General features: G+C 34.2%; 1 long non-coding RNA gene and 2 pseudogenes across 2 annotated transcripts; 2 read left to right on the top strand and 1 right to left on the bottom strand.

The window, feature by feature from the left end:
* Window positions 1–514: 514 nt before the first annotated feature.
* On the top strand, window positions 515–2,027 carry LOC104768084 (cytochrome P450 71B7-like; annotated as a pseudogene).
* Window positions 2,028–2,043: 16 nt separating this feature from the next.
* Window positions 2,044–3,335, bottom strand: LOC104768081 (putative F-box/kelch-repeat protein At5g03000 pseudogene; annotated as a pseudogene). The gene has a single exon (XR_015590556.1). The product of XR_015590556.1 is annotated as a putative F-box/kelch-repeat protein At5g03000 pseudogene (transcript).
* Window positions 3,336–16,996: 13,661 nt separating this feature from the next.
* LOC104766903 (uncharacterized) lies at window positions 16,997–18,868 on the top strand. Its single transcript, XR_015590701.1, has 2 exons — window positions 16,997–17,618; window positions 17,731–18,868. It is a non-coding gene; the product is annotated as an uncharacterized LOC104766903 (long non-coding RNA).
* Window positions 18,869–22,162: the final 3,294 nt, after the last annotated feature.

Here is a 22,162-nt window from a genome sequence, read left to right on the forward strand (position 1 = left end):
TTTCGAATCGACTATTTAAACCTAAGCAAAAATTTGGCTTGGTTCTTGTATATAATTCATTTTGGTTCGGCTTTTGTTTCTTCTTTGGCTTTTAATTTGTGTTTATATACAAATATAGAATAAAAATTATACCTCTTAGCTTGGTTTGTTTGTTATTCAAATCCTCTTCCTCCACCGTCTGATTCATTCCCCTTCCCTCATCTTAGTTTTAATTCATGGCTGGTAATTTAATGATCCGTTCTGATATGTTAAATTATTTGATAATGTGACAAGACAACTCTTACTATGGTTATTCACTTATTTGAATAGTACTCCCTCTGTTCCTTGTTAATCCATTTGTTAGGGGAAATTTTTGTTTTAAAAGATGTATTTTTAAGTTATATATGCACTTTTTTGTAGTTATTGATAAGAAAACTAAAAAAAATGGGCAAGAAACAGAGGAAACAGAGCAAGATTGACATTGTTTGCTACATCTTTAAGTTATATATGCACTTTTTTAAAGATGTAGCAAACAATGTCAATCTTGCTCTGTTTCCTCTGTTTCTTACCCATTTTTTTAGTTTCCTTATTAATTTTCTCTAAAAATCTCAAAAGACGGAAGCTTCCTCCGGGGCCACAAAGGCTTCCGATCATCGGAAACTTACACAACGTCAAAGGATTGTCTCACATATGTTTTCGAGACCTCTCCCAAAAGTTTGGACCAGTGATGCTTCTCCATTTCGGATTCGTTCCCGTGGTTGTGATGTCATCAAAACAAGGAGCAGAGGAAGTTCTCAAGACCCTCGATCTTGAATGTTATAGCCGACCAGAGACGGTAGCGACCAGAATGATCTCTTACAACTTCAAAGACATTGGATTCGCGCCTTATGGTGAGGAATGGAAAGCGTTAAGGAAGCTCGTGGCTATGGAGCTCTTGAACGTGAGAAAATTGAAGTCAATGAGGTGTATTAGAGAGGAAGAGGATGACGTGATGGTCAAGAAACTGACCGAGTTAGCTTTGACACAATCCCCGGTGAATCTGACGAAGACCCTTTTCACGCTCATAGCGAGTACCGTGTGTAGGCTCGCGTTTGGGATAAATATCCATAACTGTGAGTTCGTCGTGGCGCATAACGTTGAGGATCTAGTTAACACCCTAAGTTTGACTTGCTCATCGACGGTTCTGCTTTCTCTGATTTCTTCCCTAGAGTTGGTTCGCTTGTCAACCGGGTGTCTGGTCAGAACAAGACATTGAGTAATGTTTTTTCGGAACTCGACACTTTCTTCCAGAATGTGCTAGATGATCATCTCAGTTCTGGAAGAAGAGTACCAGAGACACCTGATGTGGTTGACGTGATGGTTGGTCTAATGAAGAAGCAAGAGAAAGATGGAAACTCATTCAACCTCACTACAGATCATTTAAAAGGAACTATCTCGGTAAATTAATTTTCTTACAGACTTCAACACCTTGTGGAGTTGTGACCTTTAGTTTGTGATTGTGTCAGGACATATTCCTAGCAGGAGTAAACACAAGTGTCGCTACTAATAGGCCTGGGCAATGACAGAGCTGATCCGAAACCCGAGAGTGATGAAGAAAGTACAAGAAGAGATTCGGACGACACTCAGGGACAACAAGGAGAGAATCATAGAAGATGATCTCAATAAGCTTCACTACTTCAAGCTCATGGTCAAGGAGACATACAGGTTACACCCAACAACTCCACTCTTGCTACCAAGAGAGACATTGTTTAACATGAAGATCCAAGGCTACGACATCCCCGCCAAAACGCAGCTGATGGTCAACAGTTAGTCCATCGCACGCGATCCAAAGCTCTGGACCAACCCGGATGAGTTTATAATCCTGAAAGGTTTCTTGACAGTTCCATAGATTACAAAGGACTAAACTTTGAGCTTTTACCATTTGGTTCTGGTAGGAGAATCTGTCTCAGGAAGGGAAAACTACCAAAGACATTGACTTAGAAGCAACCGGATCGATCATTGTTAGCAAGAAAGCAACTCTTGAGCTTGTTCCATTTCTTCGTACATAACTAATTATGGAACCAATAGTCTAAAAGACAATGTAATATTTTCTTTAAACAAGCACAATAAAATCTCTTAAAAATCATGCTAGTCGTACCAAAAAAAAAACTAAAAGAAAAAATCCGTACAAACTCTAAAATTAAATCGAAAAACTAAAATAAAATTCCAATGATCAGTATGTCACAATAGCAGAATGCAAAAAGAAATCAGGATGATATTCGTCTTGGTCAAAAATAAACATATTCTTAGACCATTCAACCAATCCCCAAAGCCTTCCTAAATCGCGTCTCTCAAACGAAATCTCTGCACACCATATCTCTGTTTTACATTCGTCGAAATCAAAATTTCCACGAGCTATCAACAACTTCCACCAAACTGTTACTCTCCTTCCTCGGTCGTAACTTGCCACCCAAGTTAGATAACTAGTAAAATATGAATCACGGGGCACTCCTTCAAGTCCCTCAACCTTACGACTCAACTCCAAACTCTCCTCTAGATCACACCACACTAACATCCCATCCGAAATCGATATTTGGTACATCATGTTCTCTATTTCTACCAAACACACATTCGTGTTCAAGTTAAGCTTCAAACCATCCATATCATAAACTTTTCCACCCATTACCAGTTTACCTGGAACCACACTCTTACGAGTAGTGAGATCTAGTACTGTTTTAGGCAATAATGGCTCCCAAATTTTGGTCTCTGGATCATAAACCTCTCCCCAATTCTCGATTTTGTGGGAGTTAGAGCCTCCAATCACGTAAATCTTACCGTCGATTACATCAGCGGCTGGAGATTTTCTACATAGACGCATATTTGGTAGTCTACGCCATTGATGTGATTCACAATCAAGAACCAAAACTCTATTGCCTTTCTTTCCATATTTGACGAGGCCTCCGATTATGTAAATCTCTGAACCGATTGAAATAACGGTGCAGGAATCGGGATGTTTATAATACGAATGGATACCTTTCAGTTTCTGTTGTGTCGGAAATGGTACAAGTGTGAACCAGCGAGGATCATTAGCTTGCACGTCAAAGCAGACGCAGAGGTCCTCTTCTTTTATTCCGTTGCGGGAACGTGTGGCCTCAAGATCAGGGGAAGCTATGAGAGTTGGACGGCGGTACTTAGAGACACGAGCCAAACAGTTGAGAACGATGTCCTCCGGTAATGAAGAAAACGATGTTGGAAGAGTCGTCATCATTGTGTTCTGTTACTGCCAGGTTTTAGGTTTATGGTTTCTCTGTTTTAACTTTTAAGTATTTTATAAAGAAGACATAAATCATTGATTAAAAAAACTTTAGCAACATTTCTATCATATTTTATGATATTCTAGGGAATTAGTGGTATTATATAGTAGTATTAAATAAAGTTTAGAGATATTGTGATTATTAATTTTATAATTTAATATATATTACTTGATATTTTTATGACGTGTATCTCAAATTTTTAGAAATAATCTATACACTGTTATGGCTATTAAGGCAGAAGTATCCATATAATTTTACACTCTTTCTTGGTAAATATTTACATCAAATGACATTTGTCTTAAGATGATCATTTAAAATTTTGTTATTAAGTGTAATTTAATTCTTAAACTAATAAAAAAATTCAAATAATTCTTACTTTCCATAAAATAGTATTCAATTTCTCTCTCAAATTAATTATGTATGAAAGTTAGTAATTAAAATTTCAGTTATTGTTACCTAATCAAATTTTTGAAAACTAAGATTTGATAAAATAAAATATGATTTATTTTTAATTATTATATTTATAAGTTTTTGTTAGATTTAAAATTATTATTTTCCTATCATCTTTCTTTAATTTCATTTACAAACTGTTTTGAATTCTCATAAATTACATATCATTAATAAATAAGTTTTTTTTTGGTAAGCAGTAGTTTTTTTTTCCTACATATGTTGTGATTTGAATATTTTTTTAAACAAACATATATTAATCAATTTATATGAGAAATGTGTGTATAATTTTCCATCAGCGAGTTGAAAAAATAAAATATTGTGGTTTGATAAATTAAGAAGTTTTATTTGCTCACAATTATAATACTATAATTAATATTTTAAAATATCTTACAAAATAATGTGAGTAAATACGACAAACAAACAATATAAAATGATAGTATATATCAGACAAATAGAAACAATATAATTTTTTAAAAGAATTTGTATAATGAGATCAAGATATTGATATGGTATAATCAGATGATATGCTCAAATTAAACCTAGACGTACTCTCTCAAATTAAGAGATCATTGTAGTATTTAGGGGTCGAATTCCACAAAGACTCAAGATTACACAATAAATTATAGAGTTTTATAATTACGCTAAACAAGTTGATTTAAATAAGAAAAGCAATGCAAAATATTAAAATAAAAGCTGTGAAAATTCAATGGATTAAAAAGCTAGGTCTAGAGAATTTCTCAGGAAATTATAAAATATTAAATCAATAATTAAATAGGATTCAAGCAATTAAGATCAGATCTAGAACTCTAAACTCTTTTGTAAAATAAATCAGTTCTCACCGCAAATATTATCTAAATTTAAAACCAGAAAATCCATATCTCTTTGTAAAATTCTAGGTTAAAAATCAGCTTTGAAAAACAAGTTTAGATTGTTCACAAAATTACTAAATCAAATCTCTTTGTAAAAAGTAATTTTGCTCATCAAAAGTTTTTAATCAGGAAAATCAATTATATTCTCATATCAATTTATTTTTCTAGGTTATTAACTCTAGATGGCTAATCAATGATTAATATGAATAACAACCTATGATGAAGATCTATAAAGATAATGAATCCTAAATAAACAGATTTAATAAATCATAAAATCTCTGTGAAAAACCCTGAACCTAACATGCAAACTACTCAGACATGTTTGACGAAGAACAAGACATCTTTTTTGAATAATAAGCAATTGAAATTATAAGAGTAAAGAGGGAGTTTATGAATTTTTCTCTCAAAGCAGTTCAGATCTCTGTCTCCCCAAAAGCTCTTAAAATCTCACAGGGTTGCAGAAAATAAAACTTGCTAGAAAATAAATCAGGGTCTCTAAAACCCAAAAACAATATATATATATATATATATATATGTCCTAAAACACGTCAGAAACTTGTGTTGCAATTTTGGAAAACTTCGGGCAAATTTGTAAAACTTCCAAAACTTAGCTTCTACAAATCAAAAGACTCAAAAAGCATACTTATATCATGGTTAATAGCCGTGAAAACCATGATTATGACAAGAATATGAACTATTGAATGTTTTAAGACTATACACACATATAATTATTTTGATATATCCAAAATTAAAATCTACTAATATGAACTAAATAGCCATATTATATCAATAAAATTACGGAATTTACAGTTATCAATATACTATTATACATAATATATTAATCTTCCAATAGTTGCGATGACTTTATGTTTTTCTAATTTTTTTGAATTTTTTTAGAATTTGTTTTTGTTTTAATTGAACATTCAATTTTTTTATATGACTATCCATTTAATTATATTCTCAAACAAAAAAAACTAAATTCAATTACACAGCCATGAATAACTCTATATATTATTTCTTTATTTCCAGTATCAATCTATTTGTTTTAATTGAACATTCAATTTGTTTTGTATGACTATCCGTTTAATTATATTCTCAAACAATATGTAATTAAAAAAAAACCAATTCAGTTACACAGCCATGTGTAATCTATATATTATTTCTTTATTTCCGCTATTAATTTATTTGTTTATTTGATATCATACATACAAAAATATATATGTGAAATTCAAAAAAAAAAATATATGTCAATTTACCAAAAAATTACAATATTTAAAATAAACATTTTCATAAACAAAATAATTTAAAAAAATTAATACAACTATAATTTTTGTAGACTATATTACAATCTTTGGAGAAAATGTAACCTCTTGTTGTAGCATGGATATCACCTAGTTAGTATTTATGCAATACTATGTTTGCAAGTTAGCAATCATCTTCACTCTTCTTTTCATTTTTGGGATCGGTTACCTTTGTTTTGTATCAAAGATTTCAGGGGGTTAGGCTCCAAAAAAAAAAAAAAATCGCTTGGAATGATCTTTGGTTGAAACTTGAAACTAAAAATTGTTGTTGGTGAGGTAGGATTTTACTTAAATAAAGTGGGATAGAACGTATGTAGTAGTTAGTACTTATAGAGATTTAATTGCTTGGTGGTAACAAATTTTGGAAGGAAATATCCAATATACAAATTAAAGTTTATTGTATTATAACTAGGCAACATTTTCTAATTTTTTGGCTTGATTTTTAATACTAATTTCACAAATTAAATCCTGAGTAATTTCTAAATTAGTTATCTTCTAATACTGAAAGATTAAGTTGGTACGATGATAGATTATATATACAAGCATGATTTGGGCAGACCAAATGATAATAACCTATAACATAACACGCTTTATATTCATCATGTAGTATACGTATAGACATAGGAATGAAGGATCATGGATGAGATACGAGAGAATTAGTTAGAGACTAGAGAGTAGAGAGTCCCATTTATTTATGTGGAGATAATTAAGAAAGCAAGCAAACTAAAGCAATTACAAGTACGAATAACAGAACACTTAGAGCAAAACTAAAAGAATCTAAAGCTCGTGCCCTTGGCGGCAGCATCCGCTGATCTCCATCATCGACACCTTTCTTTACACATATATGCAGTACACGTTCCTTAGTTTGTCCACGAGGTGAAGAATCTTTACTTGGCTTGCGATCCTTACATGCGCATTCTCATAATGCCCACGGTTGTTAATGACAAATCATATCTAAATCTAATTAATTGTTTGATTTAGTTTTTGTTTATGATATATTTCACTATTTCAGATATATAAATATATATATATATATATATATATATATATATATATATATTTTCATAGTTGCAGAACTAATAACAATATATATGATGTAGAATCTGCTATATCTGTTTTATGAAAATATTTGTAGCTTATTAAAAAGAAATAATATATATTAAAACAAATTAAAAAGAGAAGACTAAAGAAAAACAATATGGAAATTAAACAAGTATTTAATAAATAAATAAAAGGCGTCATTAGAGACCCTTATAATTCATAACCAAAAAAATAAGAAAATCTACCAAACTTATGTATTCTTTGACCAAGAAAATACTGTAATCATATTAATACGATCTATATGGGTCTTGTGCTTAATTAAAAGGAAAAATAATTGACAGCTACTTGAAATATGGGCCAATACATGGCAACACATACAAACAATATAAATGTCTTGTTAACTACGTGAACTATTGTCATCACATAAGGACATTCATAAACAAACATAGGTTATGTGTACAACACCATAAATATTCAACTCCGGTGTTTAGTTGGCCAGAATCCAGCGTTGACCAGTGTTGACCGACGTTGACCAGTGTTAACCGGCGTTGACCAGTGATGACCGGCGTTGACCAGAAAAATATTTATTTTTTTTCTAAAAATAATATATATATATATTATGTATTTTTGATAAATAAATAAAAAGCTAAATGATTTGTATAATTTACCAAAAAAAATAACAACAAAAATTTATATGACAAAAATTATATAAAAAAATTATATACCCAAAAAAATTAAAAATTATATGACAAACAAAATTTATGGTATATCTAGTAACTAATTTTTTTAATACAGAAAATATACCAAAAGTAATATAATAAAACTATACCAACAAAAAATTTATGTGTAGTAGATTTTTTCATAAAACTATAACAAATATATATCTTTTCCTTTGAAAATCATTTTTTATTTTGTATTTTCACAGGTTGGGGTTTAAATTTTTTTTTCTTTTTACTTATTTATAATAATATGTCATTTGAAATATATGCAAGACATTGCCAACTATTTATTTGTTTTTACTAAGAAAAAGAAAGGAAGAAAATAATAAAAATTCTATTTATTTACATGAAAGGCATAATTAAAAAAGTTGATTTTGTAAAATCAAAGGTTAGTTTTCTAAAATCAAAGAAATAGTTGGCAATGCCTTGGATATATTTCAAATGACATAATCTTATAAATAAGTAAAAAGGAAAAAAAAATATTTAAAACCCCTACCTTTGAAATTACAAAATAAAAAATGATTTTTAAAAGGAAAATGTATATGTTTGTTATAGTTTGATGAAAATATCTACTACACATAAAGTATTGGTGGTATAGTTATATTATATTGCTTTGGTATATTTTCTGTATTAACAAAATTAGTTACTAGATACCATAAATTCTGTTTGTCATAAAATTTTAAATTTTTTTTTGGTATATAATTTTCTAGTATTTTTGTTGTTGTTATATTTTGTTTTTACAAATTAGAAAAATCATTTATATTTTTTATTTATTTATCAAAAATATATAAAAGCAAAAAAAAATATTATTTTTAGGGAAAAAAAAAATTTGAATATTTTTTCTGGTCAACGCCGGTCAATACTGGTTAACGCCGGTTAACAATGGTCAACGTTTGTAAATTCTGGTCAACGCTGGATTCCGGCTAATCAAACACCGGAGTTGAATGTTTATGGTGTTGTACACATAAGCTATGTTTGTTTATGAATGTCCTTATGTAATAACAATAGTTCACGTAGTTAACAAGACATTTATATTGTTTGTATGTGTGGTCATGTGTTGGTTTGTATGTGTGGCCATGTGTTGGCCTATACTTCAAGTAGCTGGCAATCATTTTTCGTTGCACTTGGACTTTTCAAGTGTTTTCTCGGGTGCTTTGAGATCTTTGAGATACTCTGGGCAGTGGTTGCGACCGCATATGCAGTTTCTGACATGCGGCAATGATTTCATCTGGTCGTATTTTAGACGTAGCTCACGCCTCTAGCGCGCAGAAGAGTACGAGCAATGGAACACCGATCGCAACAGCGGTGAGCGTCAACACCTCCAACGACACCTCCATACGTCCTTGATTCTAATCAGCAAAGTACAAACAAAAAACAAAAAACAAACTAAAGACATATATATATTCTCAACGCGATGAATTCTGGTAATTACATCATCATAAATATTAGTGTTCCTAAATTAATATACAACGTATTCCCAATCTAATAAATTAAACAGATAATCAACCCTAGATTAAAGAAAAAAAAATTGAAAAAAAGGAAAGAAAATCAATACAAGAAATACAACACAATTCAAGTATATTTAACCAATTAACGAGTACATAAACATGAATGTATCGATAATAATCTAGCTAAAAAATAAAAGTTCTCAGCAAAACGAAAAAAAGAAAGCCAGCAACCTCTGCTCCGACAAGCGTACCTTCAAAGCCGGCTACTGTAAAAACTTATGGTCAGATAACTGATGAAGCTAAGTTGTGTATTGATCTAACTACGAATCTTTTTGCTCATTTACCATCAAAGGGTGGTCCGATTGATGCTCAGGAGTCGGGCTCTGAGCAAGAGAGTCTCTCTGGGGATGATGATAATCCTGAAGCCGAATCTGACAGATTCCTCCAAGTTATCTCCAAGCGGTTGTTGAAGAAGAAGGATACTAGAGCTCGGGGTAGAGGCCCCTTATCCCTCTAAACCAATATCCCATATATGGATATATTTTGTCGTAATGTAAGAGGATTTAATGATCCCATAAAGCGTAGAAGCTTCCGGAAATGGCTAAAAGTACATAAGCCTCTTTTTAGTGGAATTCTTGAAACTCGGGTGAGCCCTGCGAAGGCTTGAAATTTTGTCTCCAGTGTAGTCCCGGGCTGGTGTTATTCGGATAACTATGATTTCTCTGAGCTTGGTAAGATTTGGGTCGTATGGCACCCCTCGGTCCAAGTCACTGTTTTGTCGAAATCTTTACAAATGATCGTCTGTCTAGTTAAGCTGCCGTTTGTTTCCACGGAATTGGTGGTCTCCATCGTCTATGCTTCCTCCACTTCCTGTGAGGAAAGAAAGATTCTTTGGGATGAACTCCAATCTCTTTCCTCATCTCCTGTAATGTTGAACAAGCCTTGGACAGTCCTGGGGGATTTTAACCAAATTATTTCTCCTCAGGAGCACTCTAATCCCAACTTGGTAATTCTTACAGGGGGAATGAGGGACCTCAGGGATTGTCTGATCAAGTCATGCCTCTTCGATCTTCCCTTTTGTGGTAACACGTTCACGTGGACTAACAAGCATGAGGTTGGCTTGATTGCAGAGAAATTAGACCGTATCCTCGTCAATGAGGACTGAATATCCACTTTTCCAAACTCTATCGGTGTCTTTAGTGAGCCAGGGTTTTCGGACCATAGCCCATGTTGTCTTTTCTTGGACGCTGGCACGCAAAAGGTAAAAACTCCATTCAAGTTTCTCTCGCTCCTCAATCAAAACCCGGAGTTTGCTCCTCTGATAAACGTGTGGTGAAATGCTCTCTCTTTCGATTGCTCGAAGATGCTGAAGTTGTCCAAGAAGCTGAAGCAGCTTAAATATGTCATTCGAACCTTCGCTAGAGAAAACTACTCAGCTTTAGAAAAACGAACAAGTGAAGCATTTGAGGAGTTACTTACTTGTCAACAGAGTCTGCTTAACTCCCCATCACCGCAAACGCAACACGAGGAAAAGATTGCACATCAAAAATGGGTTGCCCTGGCAAAAGCAGAAGAGTCTTACCTTAGGCAAAAATCGAGAATCTGCTGGTTAAAGGATAGAGACTGCAACTCAAAAAATTTCAACAGGGTGGTTCTTACGCGTCTATGACAGAATCAGATCCTTTTTCTCCTTGATGATGCTAATCAGGTGGTGGATACGAAGCAAGGTATTCAACAAATTGCAGTGGACTACTATACAGAGTTCCTTGGTAATTCTTCCAACGCAACACCTCCCAGTGTTAGGGAACTGGCTACTCTTTTACCGCAACGGTGCTCATCCTCTGCAATCCAGATACTCTCAAAGCCTTTCTCTCCGGAGGAAATAAAGCTTGCAGTGTTCTCTCTGCCCCGTAACAAGGCTCCTAGACCAGATGGGTATAGTGTCAAATTTTTCACTGCTCACTGGAACACAGTAGGACATGATCTTGTAGATGTTTTCCTTGAATTCTACGCCTCATGACAAATACTCAAGCAATGGAACTCCACCCTGATCTCTCTCATCCCAAAAACCCCCAATGCATCTCGAATGGGTGAGTTTCGCCCGATTGCATGTTGCAATACCATCTACAAAGTGGTTACTAAGCTCCTAGCAAACCGTCTTAAGGTTGTTTTGCCGGATCTCATCACCAACTCGCAATCGGCGTTCATTCCAGACCGCCTCTTGGTGGAGAATGTCCTGCTTGCAACAGAGCTCATTCAAGGTTATAACCAGAAAAACATCTCTTCTCGTGGCTTACTAAAGGTTGTCCTCCGGAAAGCCTTTGATTCAGTGCATTGGGAGTTCATCATCAACACTCTGCGCGCCATGAACTTTCCCCCTCACTTTGTAAATCTAATCAGCCAGTGTATCACAACTCCGATGTTCTCAATCTCAGTCAATGGTGAATCCTGTGGGTATTTCAAGGGAGCGAAAGGTCTCAGGCAAGGCGACTCGATCTCTCCCTACCTCTTCACCATCGCTATGGAAGTGTTCTCTCAACTACTAATCAAAAGTTATGAGAATACTTCCATAGGTCTACATCCAACAACCTCCAATCCGCAGGTCACACACCTTGCTTTTGTAGATGACATAATGGTCTTCTTTCACGGCAAGAAGGATTCCCTGCTCAACATCACTGCAGTTTTACAGGAATTCTCTTGACATGTCATGACTCTCTATGAACAAGGACAAGACTGAGCTTTATGTTGCAGGGGTGAACCAGTGTGAAACCTTAGAGATTTTTTCTCTTGGTCTCAAGTTTGGTTCATTTCCTTTCCGGTACTTGGAACTTCCCCTTATGCACCGTAAGCTTCGTATTGCTGACTACAGACCGCTTATTGACAAAGTTGCCTCCCGATTCACAACCTGGTCTGCTCATGCTCTGTCATATGCGGGACGTATGGCTCTCATATCATCAGTCATCTATGGAACAGTTAACTTCTGGGCATCAGCTTTCATCCTGCCTAAAGCCTGCATAAAACAGATTGAGAGTCTCTGTTCTCGATTCTTGTGGACGGGGGACATAAACAAGAAGCCAGCCGCAAAAGTTTCCTGGAATTCACTTTGTCTTCCTAAGGCGGAAGGGGGTCTTGGTTTAGGTGTTTTTCTACTTGGAATAAAACACTCTGTCTTAAGCTCATATGGAGGCTGTTTACTGGGGACTCCCTGTGGGCTCAGTGGCTAAAGAATAATAAAATTAAAGAGGGTACATTTTGGCTTCTGGATGAGAAGAAGGCAAACTCGTGGACGTGGAAAACACTTTTGCGCCTGCGTACTCTTGCTATCCGTTTTCTTCGATGTGTTGTAGGAAATGGTCAGCAGACAAGCTTTGGTATGACTGCTGGTCTCCTTTTGGACAGCTCATCCACTTTATCGACCCTACTGGACCAGCTCAAACAGGTATCCCACTCAACGCTGTTGTTGCAGATGCCTGTACTCCTTCAGGTTGGTTGCTGAGGCCGTCTCGTTCACCACAAGCGGAGCAATTACATATTTATATCACCACAATCCCCTCACCAGCCATTTGCCATGTTTCCGATTCTTTTCTCTGGAATATCGATGGCGAAGAGAAAGACTTTTTCAACGCAAAGCAAACCTGAGAGGCGCTAAGGCAAAGATCTGACCCACTCCCTTGGGTAAAGCAGGTTTGGTTTAAAGGGGCAACCCCCAGGCATGCTTTTCTGTTCTGGCTCATGCATCTAGATCGGCTCCCTACTCGATCTCGTTTGGCAAGCTGGAGAATGCAACTAGTAACTACATGTTGCATTTGTGGACAAGGGCTTGAAACTCGTGAACACCTATTCCTACGCTATGAACTGAGTGAGGAAATTTGGTTACAAGTAACAAGAAGATTGGGCTACCGGCCCTTTGTGTTTCACACTTGGGAGGCCTTATCAGCTTGGTTGGATTCTTCTGATGCCACCACCACCAGGACCCTTAGGAGACTTGTTGCACAACTAGTCATTTACACCATCTAGATGGAGAGAAACAATCGGCTACATCACAATATCATCACTCCACCACATGTCTTATTCAGAGCGCTGGACAGAGGAGTTAGAGATGCAATTCTTGCAAGGAGTCACAGGAAGCTTTTCAAGCATTTGTTGAGAGACTGGCTAAAGTTTGTATAGAACGGAACCCCCTTTTCCACCAATGATGGTCTTATATCGATAGCCCTTGATTTTCTTTTTTTGGCAAGGCTTATCGGATGTGTAACCTTTATTGTAGCTACTACAATACATTTTCTCTAATGAAAATTCACAAATTTTCAAGAAAAAAAAAACGAAAAAAGAAAACTGAAACTGAGGCAGAATTAAATCAACTTACCAAAGGTTGAATTCTCAAGGAATGCACAGTACTGGATTGTTGTCCTCTTTTGGGTATTGTTGGTAATTCTCAAGGCAAAAGATGATCCGAAACAACAACACGAGTCGTATTTATAGGACGAAACCTTTCTTCCTAATTCTACTAATATTGCAAAACACTTTTGAGTTTATCACCTAAGCAAAATAAAGAAAAAGAGAAAACACACAAAACCTACGTAGACTAGGATTTGTGGAACACGTCCGCTGCTGGATCAATCCCATACCGCCTCTTTGGCCCATTTACAGATTACGAAGCCCATTAAAGCGTATAACTTTATTACATTCAGTTTCAGATACATTATATTATAATATACCGTGAAATGCATGTAGTATGTACTACACATGTACGTAGGCTGTCTCTTGTAAATTTAACTTTCAATAATGTTGTTCTAATTGTGAAAACATTTTGAATTATACGGCAAGAGACTCTAATATATATGAAACGGATGTGTGTGAGACCATTTCAGTAACGCGCGTTAATTAATCCGGTAATATGTTCATTAACATAAGATGAGGCTTTTATTCATTAACATAAGATGAGTATTTATACATAATGGTAAATATATGATAAGGCTGAGTTTCCTATTCTAAGATAAATATAAATATAAATAATACATAAGAGATATAGTGTAAATATTTTTAATGTATATTTCTAGATCCTCCTTGATCTCTGCTTTCCTTGATACCCTTCCGCAAGCTCATACGTCGTAACACGTATGAGATTGGACAAGTTTATAGTATTGGCAGCAACTTGTGAATGAACAGGAGCGGCCGGTGTAGAAAAGTATAGTAGCAGTAGTTTTGTAGAAGTGCGGCGGCTTGTACAGCAGCGGCATGGCAGTAGAATAAAATCACATGTGTTTGGTTCACCAAAACACTAGTAGAATGGTAGAACATATGTCGAAGTTGATGATGAATTAACTTAAAAACCAAATCTTCAAGTCAAATCTTCAAATCAATATCGTGATAGTAGAAGATAGCGGAAGCAACACTGGCTATTACAGCAGCGGTGGCTAGGTTAACGATTTTAGAACGAAGGCAGTGGTTGCTGAAGCCAAGCAACGGCGGCGATAGAAAAGAAATTTAGGTCAGGTCACAAGAGCAGATGCTCTGATATCATGATATAATTTAGAAAGGCTTGGTTTATTCATTAACATAAGATATGAGTATTTATACATAATGGTAAATATATGATAAGGCTGAGTTTCCTATTCTAAGATAAATATAAATATAAATAATACATAAGAGATATAGTGTAAATATTCTTAATGTATATCTTCTAGATCCTTAATATTCTTAATGTATATCTTCTAGATCTGTGGTTTCCTTGATATTTTTCCATTGCAACACTTGTGGTTAATCTAGTGTTGTCGAAAAAATTATCTCTCTGGCTTCATCGAATATCTATTTCTAGCTAAAGCGTCGATCAGAGAGTGGACTTACCTGAACCGCTAGCTCCAAGAACGGCAAGGATCTCTCCGTCACGAGTTTCGCCAGAGATGTTTTCTAGAAGAGTCTTGGTCTTGGAGAAAGATGGCCTCCTCTATGGAACCAGATCGTGAAACTCAAGCTTCCGGCGAACAGAGACGTTGTAAGTGAGGTTGTTGAAAGATAGAACGAAGGGAACAGGCCGCATGCGATAATCGTCATCTCCGTCGAGTGACGATGAACCTTCTCGGTAAAAGAACTCTGAACAGGAGTATCGTCGCCGACTTGTACTTTTCGAACGTCGCTAACGTTCTTGAGAAGTTTACCTAAAGTAAACGATGAGCTAATGATCTCCATGGAATGAAACGGCGACGCATGATCGTCTCTTCTGCTACAAGGCGAGACATTTAAGAGTAAAAAAGAGCGTAGAGTGAGAAAAATGCTGTGCTGTGCTTGCACCCGGAAATTAAAATACTGTTCAAAGTTGTATATATGTTTTGATGTTGAATGAAATGTGAATTTAGTCGTCCTTACATATGTATATGAAGTAACGTGTTTGTAAGTGTGCGAAAAAGAAGGCTCGATGTATTGAATGAGTTGCAGCATGAGAAATCTGTTAGGTTAGTGCTGTTGGCAATAATATTTTTAGCGGCTGGATGGAAATGCGTTTTGGATTTCTCATAATTTTAATTAGGGCGGGGAAGGTAATGAGATACATACGACCTATAAATCTAGAATTCCCAAGGTGATAATACTAAATTATGTTGAAGTGTGCATATGAAACGGATGGACATGTGGCGTTTAGGTGTGTTTATTTCGATAATGGATAGGTGAAGGGTGTTGATCTTAGCTTTTTATAGACGAAGCACTTGTCTTACGAAAACCCACAACATAATTGTCATGATTTGGACATTAATATATAGTTGGGTGTGGAGAGAGTATTCTAAAGTGAGAGATAGATAGGGTACTCACATTACAAAAAAATAAGACTTAATTACTTTGGGTGTGGGACGGGACTACAACGTTGTTACTTTTGATTCTTTATTCACACTTCAAAATCTACCACGTACATTCCATAATCTTATATACTATGTACGTACACTCTGGACTTCTTGATATCTTATCTCACTCTTAGTCAGGGTTAATTTAATAGTAAAAATGAATGGTTATGTGATCCTTTATATGTTTTCTAAACACGAGTCATGAGCGTTAAAACATGGAAACATTACATACAAAAAGAAATAGTAACGTTTGTTAAAAGTACTTAGAAATGAATGTGAAACTCAAATACATAAGAAAGCAGTTAATTAGCACAACCAATGAACCAATAATAATCTCCTTTCCTCCGATTAATCAATCATTTGTTGGCATTAGTTTTTGGGTAACATTTTAATTTGTATAGTGTTAATGTTCATATTTTATTTTAAATGAAGTAATGAACTATAACCTTTTAATATTTTACAGTAAAGTTCATTTTTGTTAACTATAAAAAAAATTTAGAAAATCTTAGCTTGTTTTGTGCATTTAAAGTTTACAAAAAAAAAAATCTTGTATTAAATAAAGAAGTTGTTTTACAAAAAATCTTGTATTAAACAGAATGTATATATTTATTAAAACCGTGGGACTAAAATTGAAACCCGGTTTAGAAATTCCGTCACACATGTTAACGTCTGTTAAGTAATGTGTTTGATTCTACTAATTTTTAAAAAACAAAGTTTTATTTGACATCAATTAAATACATTGGGTATTTTTGTTTGATTCTACCAATTTTTAAAAAATAAAGTTTTATTTGACATCAATTTAATACACTGGGTATTTATTTGACATCAATTAAATACATTGGGTATTTCTGTTAAGTCATGTGTTTGATTCTACCAATTTTTAAAAATGTTTCTCTTTTAATAGTATAGATAAAGTAATGAACTATAACCTTTTAATATTTTACATTAAAGTTCATTTTTGTTAACTATAAAAAAATTTAGAAAATCTTAGCTTGTTTTGTGCATTTAAAGTTTACAAAAAAAATCTTGTATTAAATAAAGAAGTTGTTTTACGAAAAATCTTGTATTAAACAGACTGTATATATCTATTAAAACCGTGGGACTAAATTGAAACTCAGTTTAGAAACCAGTCTTGCTTCATATTCATCTTCGTTCATCTTGCGTCTTTCACAGTTTCTTTCAACTTCATCATCTTCACCATCGTTTTGCTTCTTTCAAATTCATCATATTTCATCAAAGAAGACATGGAATTGTCGAAATTGAAGCGACTGCTGGCGAGTTTCATCCTCGGATCGATAGCACCTCCGGTGATAATACTTACCTACGCGAGTGGAACCTCGGTTCTTCACCCCATTGTCAACTTCCTTCGTGCCACGGTTCATAGAGGGTTATCTTGTTTCTCTATGGGGGCTCTTGATGTTGGGGGCTGGAAAGATGCAACAATCGAGTTCGTAGTCTGGGTTCTTGGCCTTCTTTGTAGGTGGGGTAACACAACTGGTTCTCGGCCTCGCCATATCAGAGCTTGCTCTTCAACTGGTTGTTCTCCTGTTTCTGCCAGTGTATTTCATAGCTTTTGTGAGAGGGAACTTAGGCGGGATCCTTTTAAGATCAACAAGTGGCTTTTAGGCGTCTTTATCTTGTGTGTAGCGGCTGCTGCGACCGCGATGGAGGTTTTGACAAAGAGGGTGAGCAATCATCTTCAACTATTTTTATGGAATGTCTTGAATTTTTTTTAATTATATACTTTTGGTTTTACAATAAACATGCTTTTAGTAACATTTGGTGGTGGTGGTGAAGGTTTATGACGCCACATAAGAAGGGGATAACGGTTTTGTGGATAGTGTTGTTTGAGAATAAGTGACAGTCCACGATTTACAACAATACAATTTGATAAAAAGTGGTAATCATCGACATCGGCATTGCAACTATATTAAGTGCGTGATCATAGGAATATCTTTGGCGTGTACATATTGTGAAGTTTGAGATTCTAACAACTATTAGAGTGTGTCAAGCTCAATCAATACCACATGTAAATGTGGAGGACCATTCATATATAGTAATTAGTTGATGCGGACATCGATCCTACAATCTAAACCGTTGAACCAGATCCTGTACCACATCCTGTACCAGAAGTACGAGAAGGCTCTATGACATGATCTAAGGCTAAACAGCTAAGGAAGAGGTTTAACCTAGCCGTTCAAGACATTGTAAGCTCCCTAGAGCTGAAGGACGTCGACTGGTTTGTACCACCATCATGCCACCATAACGAATATGATCACATTGCCGAGGAAAAGCTTGCTGAAGCCTTCACCCAAATGAGCCTTGATCAAACCAGTTCCCCAGGTATGAAACCTCTTTTGGCAGGTCAAGGAACCTCAAGAATCCAAGAGAAAACATTGGAGCTGCTAGAGACGTGTGATACAAGTTACACCCTTGAAAGCGATCAAGATAGTGAAGATCAAGACCAAGACATAGAGGACATGGACGAGCATCAAGAGACTGACCAAGATACTCTAGAGGAACTCCAGGAAGACCCCTACTTCAATAAACAAGCCAACAATCAAGTACAAGACAAGAACCCTGAAGTAGCACATCGAGTAGTACACGAAGTGATTCAGAGAACATCAATTTTGACTTGATCGCATCCAGGTAAGTCCTATTCAATATTTTTGATCCTTTCAGGTCCCACCAACCCCAACAACGGCTAGAAGACTTGCTCATCAAGAGAGATCAAGTCTACTTTAGTATTTCCTTTAATTAGTTTATTTACTTTCCAAAAACAATGGTTTTGTGTTTGGTTTTATTTGCTTTCTTTTGTTGCATTATTTTGCATTTATTTTCGGCCTTAGGGCTAGCTGAAGGACTCTTATAAAGTCCCCCTGCAGCAGTTGTACGATTGTTACCTTTGATATTAATAAAACACTGAATTTTCTTACTTCTTCTCTTTAAGTGTTCTTGAGAGAATAAACTTGTTTTTTGTCTTGTGTGTGAGATTCCACAAGGCTGAGTTCGTGTACTGTATCAGAGACCAATCACATCTCTGTGGTGTACTTCAATCCGCCAGCACTTCCCCTTTTACCGATCACACACGAGAAAAACGACCGTCATCGTGTCAGATCTACATCATCGACCATTTTTCTTTCACAAGAGAGAAGCGACCGCCAGCTTGTGAAGCCATCATCTCTATCACGGTACAAGACTCACCACCAAGTCTTGTATCATTAGTAATTACTATAAGCAAAACTCAAACAAAGAATTAGAGGAGAAAATTATGATAACCAAGTAAATTGGGGAGACGCGAGAGGTCGTCCACTAATAGCAAGTAGAAAGATTACAATTATATTAACCTCATATTGGAAGGCTTAGACCATCTCCAATGGTTTTCTCTATTTTTCCTCTATAAAAGAGGAGAGATTTGCTCCAATGGTTTTCTCTATTTTTTCCTCTAAAAACGAATATTCCAAATATATTCTTTTTTTATTTTACAATTAACACCTTTTATTTATAAAAATTGTAAACTAACCCATTTTACTTTAAATTTGTAACACTTTCATAAAATTATTATTTTTATTTAAATTAAATATTTTAGCGATATTAGTGGATTCCAAAATAATCTATCGGATTATTAAGTTATTAGTTTTTGTTGTATTAAAATAATTATTATGGATTGAATGAAAAATAAATTTTATAATTTATAGAAATTATCTTTTCCAAATGGTAGTCTCAATATTTTAAACTAAATATTTATACTTAAATTTATATTATTAGTTTTTAAAAATACTTATTTTATTAAATTTGTATTATTAGTTTTTAAAAATATTTATTTTATTTATTTTGGTCATAAATAAAAGAAGTTAAAGATTAAGAGGATTACTTTGCAAATAAAATAGTTCACCTCTATTTATAGAGGAAAAAATAGAGTTCCTCTAAAAATAGAGAAAAAAATAGTAATCTCTATTATAGAGATGAAAATAGAGATTCATTGGAGCAAAACTACTCTATAATAGAGTTTACAGATAAAAATAGAGAACCATTGGAGATGTTCTTTAGCAGGTTAGGAAAATAACTAAAAATTGGGCTAACGTCGTCAACAAACAAAAAACTCTGGATAGGGTCATAGGGCTAGAGAGGTCGCTCATTGCTGAGTCCGTAGCTTGTTTTACTACCGGTATTCATGTATGCATTAAAATAAGCAAACCTAGGAAGTGTTTGCTTTGCGAAATCAGAATCCAAACGTTGGTTCATTATAATCATAATAAATTTGGTGCACACAAACGAAACAAAATCGTAGTCAACTCTTGTGTGCGAAACACATTACTCCACGCAGGATTTCAAGCTCTTGCTTTCTGTCTCCTTTCGTGCAGGGAAGGATCTAGATTGAGTTTCTACACATTGCAGGGAAAATTATATTCTTACACAACGTAGACATGAATATAATGTTTTTATCTTATAAACTCATACTCAAGATGTTTTTTAAAAAAATGTTCAAAAAACAATCGCAACAAAAACAAAAATATATTTTATCTAAACAATTATATAATTTAGTTAGAGAATCTCTATAAATAACAATAAAATAACAATTGAAGAATCAACCATGGCTCAAAAGTGGTCCTCACAAAGATGCCTACAAAATCGGTCCTCCAAATAAATAGCATTAAAGTTGCTGTTTCTAAATAAACAAAGAATATATCTTGCTCAAGACTTTACGATAAAGAATAATAAATTTGTGGATCGGCTATGTGTAGTATGATCAAGTACGGGAACGATTAACAAATGATTGTGTCTGATCGGTTGCATGAGAATTAACATAAAACTATATTTTAATTTGTGGTATACCGCACAACAATTTTTTAAAAAATAATAACAATTTTTTTTTATATATATTTAATTTGTTTTGTTTAATTAAATAATAATTTTGTTTGGATTATCAATTATTAGAACAATAATAAGAGAAATAAATACATAAATATGTAATTTATAAGCTATTGTCGGATTAAGTCACAATTTTACCAATAATTTAATTGTTTTACAAAATTTTAGTTAAATTACTCTTATTAGTGGTATTGACCAAATAATTAAAGAAAATTTTAATCCGTGTTTCAAAACCGAATTAACAATATTTTATATTTATACTAATGTTAATTCAAACCGTCATGTTAATAACATCTCCCGCTATATAACAACAAACCGTCATATTAGTGGTTTAACCCGTGTTTCAAAACCGTCATATTAATGGTTTTGGTTGTGTGTTGTGTTTCGTTTGTGAAGTTGATATTTATACATGGAAAATGCTTGATGAGCAAGGAGTTTACGATCCGTAGTAATAAAAGAGAGATTTGAGTGTTTTCCTATTTGAGTTGATAACATTATCGCAGAATAATATTCAGTTTCTTAACACGGTATATATTATATTAAATGTTTTTCTTGATGCTAAAGTTAAATATACGTGATTATTGAGTTTCTAAAGTTGGGTTCTCGTTTTTATGAACTTTATTAACGTTATAATAATTATTGCGATTTTAACCATTTGTTACTCAAACTCGGCTGTGTCATTTAAATTTAAGAGATCATACAGACTTTAAGGATCTATTAAAATAGGTTTAAAAATTTTTATGGGAGAAAAAATTTAATGCGTAGAGTTGTTTTTGGAAAAATCGAAATGTATAGATGTTGTCAAGCTATTTATGGTAATAAATGTATCAAATTAGCTCGATTTAAATAGTTCCATTAAATGAGTTTCCAGAAATTATTATTTTAGGTAATTAGTTAGTGGTTAATGTTGTAAATAAAACAAATTAAATAACGAAAACTTCAAGGGCATAACACAAAATGTACTTCAAAAATAATAATATAGATGGTCCAACTATTTTAGCAACATACACACAAATACTCGTAACACGCGTTACAAAATCTGATCAGTATGTTTCTATTCCAAGTTCCAACCTAATTTATGTATTTGGTGGTAACCAAACAAATATGTACCGAATTAGGGATTTGTTCATCATTTTTACTAATTTTATACACTTTTTACCGAATCGACAACTTGATTGTGGTTTAACCGTCCTAGTCTTACCTGCATTTGAAATGACTGACCAATTTTTTTCACCTTATTACATTTCTTTACAGCGAAATTAGAAACTAAGCATTTTATAATGCTTTTTATATTGTGATAATTAAATGAGGTAAAATCTATAACTACAGAAACTAGAAGCATCTGACCAAGACATCA

The sequence above is a fragment of the Camelina sativa genome, chromosome 19, assembly GCF_030686135.1.
Source record: "Camelina sativa cultivar CO46 ecotype springtype chromosome 19, ASM3068613v1".
Classification (NCBI taxonomy): domain Eukaryota; kingdom Viridiplantae; phylum Streptophyta; class Magnoliopsida; order Brassicales; family Brassicaceae; genus Camelina; species Camelina sativa.